Source organism: Psammomys obesus, unplaced genomic scaffold (genome assembly GCF_907164565.1).
Source record: "Psammomys obesus unplaced genomic scaffold, mPsaObe1.curated_primary_1811, whole genome shotgun sequence".
Lineage (NCBI taxonomy): Eukaryota > Metazoa > Chordata > Mammalia > Rodentia > Muridae > Psammomys > Psammomys obesus.
Window position 1 is genome coordinate 882298 of NW_026590142.1, and position 8584 is coordinate 890881.

The window sequence follows — 8584 nt, forward strand, 5'->3', positions numbered from 1 at the left end:
CTTTCTTTCTTTCTTTCTTTCTTTCTTTCTTTCTTTCTTTCTTTCTTTCTCTCTCTCTCTCTCTCTCTTTCTTTCTTTCTTTCTTTCTTTCTTTCTTTCTTTCTTTCTTTCTTTCCAGTACATACTTTTAATTTGAGGAACTTGTAAAACATAAAACAAGTTATGTTTTACAAACTTACAACAATATCTTGTTTTAATAGCCTACTGGATTTTTTTTTCTAAGCAAGTTTCCATCAAACTGATCTGACCTAGTGTATGTAGATGGTCCCTGGTTTTTTCCCATTGAACCACAAGAATTTAAGTCATTTATTTTTGTGGTAGTAAGGATTTAACACAGACTCCTATGCATAGTTATCTAATAATATCTACGGGACCATACTGGCCAACTAACAGAAGTTAACCCATTCTTGGTGCTGGGCTTCTATTTTGTTTAGCCTCTGATGCCCTGTTACAAGGTGACTCATTTTAACTCTTTCTGTGTGTATGTACTTTAGGAAAGTTCAGAACAGTAGATTTCCATATATCTTTTTCAAAAGATATATGGAAGCTCTTTAGTCTTATCTTCCCAATACTCCATGTCCCCCCTTTACCCTTCAGTCTGCTCCCCAACTCCAGTTTAACCCTTCTTGTATCTGAATACCCTTTTACCTCTTAATATCAGTACATTCTATACTAGCCCCCTTCCTAATCAGTCCCTCCTGATGGCTCCTTAGTAATTTCTTGACATCTATGGATATTCCGAGTGAAACAAGCAAAACTTCAGTGCTTACATTTATAGTGAATTTATATCTTTTCAGAAACTTAAGAACATGATAGTCCCAGAAAATATTTTTTGTCTAACTTCTCTTTTAACTCTGTGAACTTAAACACATTTTTAGGATAATAACCTCTAGTCATTATTCAGGAATAGACTAGTAAAATAATAACTACTTTATCCTGAAACTGAACTTTCAAGAAGATTTCTTACAGCTTCATGCAGATATTTTTTAAATGTGTCCTAGACTGCTAATAATAAGTATTACAAAGATTTACTAGATTTATTTTATGCAATGATTTTCTTTATAGGGATCTCCAAAATTCAAATAAATTTGGGAGAATCTACAACTATGAGTGCATAGGACCTTTTTGTTTTTATAGTTTATTTAAAACTCTTCAGCTTTCCATTCAGTGTGTATTTAAGTCTAGCTCCTTGGACTGAGATAAAGAAGAACTGAGAAATCACCTAGGCCTCTTGTATTAACTGTCCATGTTGGTCACAAGTCTGCAGCTTGTTCAGTGAATAAATCCACATCTTTGAACAAGTCAAAAGTCATTTCATAATGAAGATGACAAACAAAAGGATCATACATAAAGAATCTCAGGGTCTGAATTTTATATTTAGATTTTAAATTAATTCTCCTGTTTTAGCTGTACCATGTATGTGCAAACATAACCTCATGCCTCTAGTTACCTAGACTTAAAAGATCTGGTTTCTTAACAGTTGTCTTCTTCCTCCTTTACCTCAGGCATTATTCCTAAGAATGTGTGTAGTCTCTCTCTCTCTGTGTGTCTCTATTTCTCTCTCTCTCTCTCTCTCTCTCTCTCTCTCTGTCTCTGTCTCTCTGTGTGTGTTTATATGTGTTAAAGGTTGTCATATGTATATTACATAAATCAGTCATTCTCCTAGCAATGGCAAAATACATTGACACATTTCCTTCTCTGCTTTTCTGAGACTCTTCCTCCTTTTCTTCCTCTGTTTGTGGAATTTTGCTTATGCTTTCATTTGTATTTGGTAACCTTTTGCTTTTTTGTCAAAAATATAATCATGATGTTTTCAAAATGTATATACCACTTCATTTAACAGATAATTTTCTGTGTAACAAATACTTAAAAGATGGTTTTATATAACATAACAGTGAAATTGAAAATGTTCTGTTTTATTAGCTATTCTATAATTGATTAGTTCTACCCTTGTAGTAGAGACCCAACATTATATAGTACTGAAGAATGTAGCTTCCTTTATATTTTCTTCCTAGGTGAGATGAAGTTATTCTAAGTATGCTTTTACTAATGAAAACCTGAGCATAGAAGTACATTCCTGTAGTCCCAGCTGCTCAGTATACTGAAACAAGAGGGTCATTTGAATATTAATTCAGTAGTGATATCCATCCCTACCTCCCAACCACCATTTTATAAGAAATTTGAATGTAGGCTGACATTTGTAATCAGCCCCCACTGATACAAAGAGATGACTTATTCCTTGTCTGAACTACTTTCCTTTGTTTCCTCTGTGAATAACAAACAATCAATTCATGCTTTTATATATGTTATAGATATACTTTATATCACTTGTATCTAATTTCATTCTAACATGCTTTCCACAACTATCCATCACTGATGTGACTACCCTATCCAGGCTGTCACTGATTTTTCACATGAGTTGTGAAGGTAGGTTTGTTAATGATTTTCCTGTTTCATCTCTTGCCCATTCATTTGTTTCATTCTGTTATAGGGTCTCACTATATAGCTCAGACTAGCCTTGAATTTTCAAATCTTCTTTTTCCTTAGCCTTCTGAGTGATGGGATTATAGACATGTACAACCTTTCAGACTTTTTATGGAGACATTGTGAAAGAATATAATCTGCTTTCAGTTTTCTTTTTATCACCTCTACAGTCTAAGTTTGAGCATTATCAAACCTTGATAGACAGCATTATCTCATTTGGTAAATAACATTTTCTCAGAGTTCAATACATCTTCCCTAAGGCAACTCTTTTGGAAATTTACTATATACCCTTTCTTCTAATGGAAAAGTACAGTGAATCCTTTTTGTCAATACAGGCCTAGCATGGGCTTTCTAATAACTGTAACCTTGCATTTTTTATTTGTTGTACCTTCCTAAAGTATCAAAGTTAACTAAAATAATAATAATAACGATTTTATATTCTAGAAAGCTTATTCAAAGTGAAATGTCATGTAGTAAGTGTTTTAAGCTTTCATTAAGTATGTCTTAACCTTATGTATAGTTACAGTAGGTTGAATGTTTAATTTTTGTGGAAATGTTTAAGGATTGATTTTGTTTTTACTTCTCCTAAATATTTTTAACGAACTCATCAATCGGGGTGGTCTTAAATTGAAATATTTTTATCTAAATTAAATAAAATTGAAAACAAAAGAAAACTCTATCTCCTACATGTAGTAATTCAGAATTATAACTAAAGATACACCATTATGACATTATTTCTTTTTCTAAGCAGTTCTTATTCTGGTCATATATAACTTGATGTTGAATCTATATTTAGATTGTCCCAGAAAACAGGTGGTTATTTTTTTCTATCATTTGGAAGACATTGTTTGAAATATGCTATTTTAGAGATAACTACAAATTGACTATTGATAGAGTATTGTAAAATAAACTACCACCTTCTTATAAAGTTATAATTCTTTGATTTGAAGCACTTTTTTTTATTTCCAGAGCATTCATTGAACCCCAAATATTACCTAGTCCTGTAAAATCCTTTTTCTATTTAGTGATACTATCTCCATTTTTTTCAGCAAGGTATTAATGTGCACACTACTCGAAGTGAGTTATCCAAGGTCACTCACTGGGTCTTTGGTAAAACCAGAAATAGAATTCAAGTCTCTTGACTCCCAACTCGGTTCTCTATCCTCAATATAGTTTTCTGTCTATATTTCTGCATCTGTCATGAGAAAAGAAATTAATCTTCTAGCTATTATTAGCTACCAAATTGGTGGTAGCAGCACAGTGGCGAAAAGTGACTGTCTTTGTGGCATTAGTACAAAATTATCTGGTAATGGAAAATTTGACAAATGTCATGTTAAAGGGGGTGGAAAATTATTTTAAGATCTAAATCTCATTTGTCTAGTTCTCAGAAAGGTCAAATTTCTTAGTATAATGAAGATCATTTTTTTCTTCCTGTTTTTTAAATTGTATTTCTTAGAGGGTAATTGTCAACTATCATAATAAGAATAATACACATACTGCTGGTAATTATTATACATGTATTTTTAATTTAGCAGGAATTCTGAATTGCCTTATTAAAATACATAGGTGCTATTATCAGTATTTAGGTAGTATTAACTAAGAAAGAAAATATAATATCAATTGGGAGCTTTTATTATTTTAAAAATGCATGGAAATAATACATACTTTTATGATAAGTATATGCTAAGCTAATATATTTTATGTAAGGTCTCTTGAAGTTCATTACACTCAAGCAGGCAGAATACCAAATGTAAGATTAACATGCACAAATGTTATGTATACTGTCATTATTTGGATATTAATATTTGAGAAAGATTTATATGCTAAAATGCTGAGAGCATTTCTAGGTCTCTGAGAACTTTAAGTTCTACTAGAACAATATGTTTCTAATTTTAAATCAAACACTAAAAATTTCTTTAGTGTGTTTCCGTTAATGATTATTAAAAGCCCTTAATTAAAAGTATTGTGCAATCACAGTTGTCTTAATTGTATGCATTTTTAAAACATAGAATTTATTCATGGAAATGTCTGACAAATACAAAGTAAAATGGAGTTACTGCCCTCTAAACAAGATTTCCACTTAGTCCTAATGAGCTGGTGTTGACAGTAGGTTAGTATTCATAGCTGTACTTACAAATATTAACTTTTTCTTAACACTAGAGTAGACATGAATGCTTGAAATTGCTTATGAATTGGTAGAAATGGTATCTAAAGGTGGCTATACATATATATCTCTTGAGTTTATACTAAGAATTTATACTCTAGACAGTAAATTTACTGTTAAAGCTTTTAGCAATTAACTATATTGTATTTCTTTCCTACTTAGTTATTCTCTTTATGATTTCTATCAGATTTCTAATATGTTCCTAGGGATTTTATTTTTCTTAACTATTGAGATTTTTAGGATAACGATTGAGGCAACATTATTGAACTTACTAATTTTATAATTTTATTGCATAGGCACATCCTTGAGTGAACCTAACTTGCTTAAAATTACACCACAAAAAAGAGCCAGAAAAAAAATTAATTTCTTGTTCCTTGAATGTAAAACATACTCAGAAGTCTACATCGTCTGAAAGTATACACTTAATAATTCTTTGAGCAAAGAACTTCAGCCTATTGTTTTTACCCCAGAGGATTATAGAAAACCTTAAGAGCCCTCTCCAACCTTAACAAGACCTTTGCCACATACTGCAGATGTAATCAATGATAATTCCCTGAAAGCACTGTGTTAAGTAGAATCTCCTCTCAGCAGCAGAACCGAGTATGAACAGGATTCAGACTCTACAATTATTATATGTGATGACATCAAAAGCTTGAAGAATAAATTGCCTGAACAAGAGTCACTACCAAGCAGCAAAAACAGTTTTCAGAGGTACAAAGACAAAATATTTTATAATTCACTTTTTTTCCAAAGTCTTTCAAATGGTTAAATTTCTTTCTCTTCTTTGTTTATATTGATTTTATTTCATAGGTAAAGTGTCTTATCTTTGATATAAAAGTTGCTTGTTGGAGGCTGGAGAGATGGCTCAGAGGTTGAGGGCACTGGCTTCTCTTCCAAACATCCTGAGTTCAGTTCCCAGCAACCACATGTTGTCTTACAATCATATATAATGAGTTGGGTGCCCTCCTCTGGCTTGCAGGTGTACATGCAGACAGAACATTGTATAATAAAAAAATTTTAAAAATCCTCCATTCTCTCCCCTCTCCCAACCCCCAAAATAGGATGGGTCTGGAAAAGTTGCTTGTTTACTATATTTTAGTTGAGTATGAATTTACTAATCACTTTTTTTTCATTAATACTATGAATATTTATTGGATATTTAGGTGCAAGAAACTCCTTGTGACTCTGGAACACCTACATTCCCCAACAAAAAACTCCTATAATAGAAGAGAAACTACAGCTTGTGCACTAAATCCATACTCACAAAACTACTATGTCACCACTTCCATCTGTTCTGAAAATGTGTTTTCATATTTTTCTCTTTTTTGCCTTTTCTTTTTTTTTAAATTTTTTATTAAAGACACTTTATTCATTTTGTATCCCCCCATAAGCCCCTCCCTCCTCCCCTCCCGGTCCCACCCAGCCTCCCCTTTCTGCATGCATGCCACTCCCCAAGTCCACTGATAGGGGAGGTTCTCCTCTCCTTTCTGATCTTAGTCTATCAGTTCTCATCAAAAGTGGCTGCATTGTCCTCTACCGTGGCCTGGTAAGGCTGCTCCCCCCTCAGGGGGAGGTGAACAAAGAGCAGGCCAATCAGATTATGTCAGAGGCAGTCCCTCTTCCCATTACTATGTAACCCACTTGGACACTGAACTGCCATGGGCTACATCTGTGCAGGGGTTCTAGGTTATCTCCACGAATAGTCCTTGGTTGGAGTATGAGTCTCTGGGAAGTTCCCTGTGTTCAAATTATCTTCTTCTGTTGCTCTCCTTGTGGAGTTCCCATCCCCTCCAGCTCTTACTATTTCCCACTTCTTACATAAAATTCCATTCACTGTGCCCATCAGTTGGCCATCAGGCTCAGCATCTGCTTTGACAGTCTATACTACAGAGGTTTTCAGAGGCCCTCTGTGGCAGGTTTCAAGGTTGTTTCCTGTTTTCTTCTGGCTTTCAGAGGCCCTCTGTAGCAGGTTCCTAGGTTGTTTCCTATTTTCTTTTTCTTCTGATGTCCATCCTCTTTGCCTTTCAGGATGGGGATTGAACATTTTAGTTAGGGTCCTCTCTTTTGCTTAGTTTGTTTAGATGTACAGATTTTAGTGGGTTTATTCTATGTTGTATGTTTATATGAGTGAGTATATACCATGCGTGTCTTTTTGCTTCTGGGACAACTCACTCAGGATGATCCTTTCCAGGTCCCAACATTTACCTGCAAATTTCATGATTTCCTTATTTTTCATTGCTGAGTAATACTCCATTGTATAGATGTACCACAGTTACTGCATCCATTCTTCAGTTGAGGGGCATCTGGGTTGTTTCCAGCTTCTGGCTATTACAAATAAAGCTGCTAAAAACATGGTTGAGCAAATGTCCTTTTTGTGTACTTGAGCCTCTTTTGGGTATATGCCTAGGAGTGGTATGGCTGGATCTGAGGAAGCGCTATTCCTAGTTGTCTGAGAAAGCGCCAGATTGATTTCCAGAGTGGTTGTACAAGTTTGCATTCCCACCAGCAGTGGAGAAGGGTTCCCCTTTCTCCACAACCTCTCCAGCATGTGTTGTCCCTTGAGTTTTTCATCTTGGCCATTCTGATGGGTGTAAGGTGAAATCTCAGGGTTGTTTTGATTTGCATTTCCCTAATGGCTAATGAGGTTGAGCATTTCTTTAAGTGCTTCTCTGCCATTCGATATTCCTCTACAGAGAATTCTCTCTTTAGCTCTGTTCCCCATTTTTAAGTGGATTACTTGGTTTGCTGCTTTTCAGCTTGTTTAGTTTTTTATATATATTGGATATGAGTCCTCTGTCAGATAACGGGTTGGTGATGATTCTTTCCAAATCTGTAGGCAGTCGCTTTGTTTTGATGATGGTGTCCTTTGCTTTACAGAAGCTTTTAAATTTCATGAGGTCCCATTTATTGATTGTTGCTCTTAGAGCCTGTGCTGTTGGTGTTCTGTTCAGGAAGTTGTCTCCTGTACCAATGAGTTGTAGGGTATTCCCCACTTTTTTTTCTAGCTGATTTAATGTGTCTGGTTTTATGTTGAGGTCGTTGATCCACTTGGACTTCAGTTTTGTGCTGGGTGATAAGTATGGTTCTATTTTCATTTTTCTACATGTAGACATCCAGTTGGACCAGAACCATTTGTTGAAGATGCTATCTTTTCCCCATTGTATGGTTTTGGCATCTTTGTCAAAAATCAGGTGTCCGTAAGTGTGTGGGTTTATTTCTGGGTCTTCTGTTCGATTTCATTGATCCACCGTTCTGTTTCTATGTCAGTACCATGCAGTTTTTATAACTGTTGCTCTATAGTACAGTTTGAGATCAGGGATGGAGATACCTCCAGAAGATCTTTTATTGTAGAGGATTGTTTTAGCAATTCTCGGTTTCTTGTTATTCCATACGAAGTTGAGAATTTTTCTTTCCAGGTCTGTAAAGAATTGTGTTGGCAATTTGATGGGAATTGCATTAAATCTGTAGATTGCTTTTGGTAAGATGGCCATTTTTACTATGTTAATCCTGCCAAGCCATGAGCATGGGAGGTCTTTCCATCTTCTCATATCTTCCTCTAATTCTTTCTTCAGAGACTTGAAATTTTTTTCATACAAGTCTTTGACTTGCTTGGTTAGGGTTACACCAAGGTACTTTATGTCATTTGTGGCTATTGTGAATGGTGTTGTTTCTCTAATTTCTTTCTCAGCCCTTTTGTCTTTTGTATAAAGGAGTGCTACTGATTTCTTTGAGTTAATTTTGTATCCGGCCACTTTGCTGAAGGTGTTTCTCAGCTGTAGAAGTTCCCTGGTAGAGTTTTTGGGGTCACTCATGTATACTATCATATCATCTGCAAATAGTGATAATTTGGCTTCTTCCTTTCCCATCTGTATCCCCTTGATCTCCTTCAACTGTCTTATTGCTCTAGCAAGGACTTCCAGCACTATGTTGAAGAGA

At 34.8% G+C, this 8584-nt stretch overlaps 1 pseudogene; it reads left to right on the top strand.

The window, feature by feature from the left end:
- Positions 1-8584, top strand: part of LOC129676272 (kinesin-like protein KIF18A) — an 87158-nt pseudogene that overhangs the window by 70414 nt on the left and 8160 nt on the right.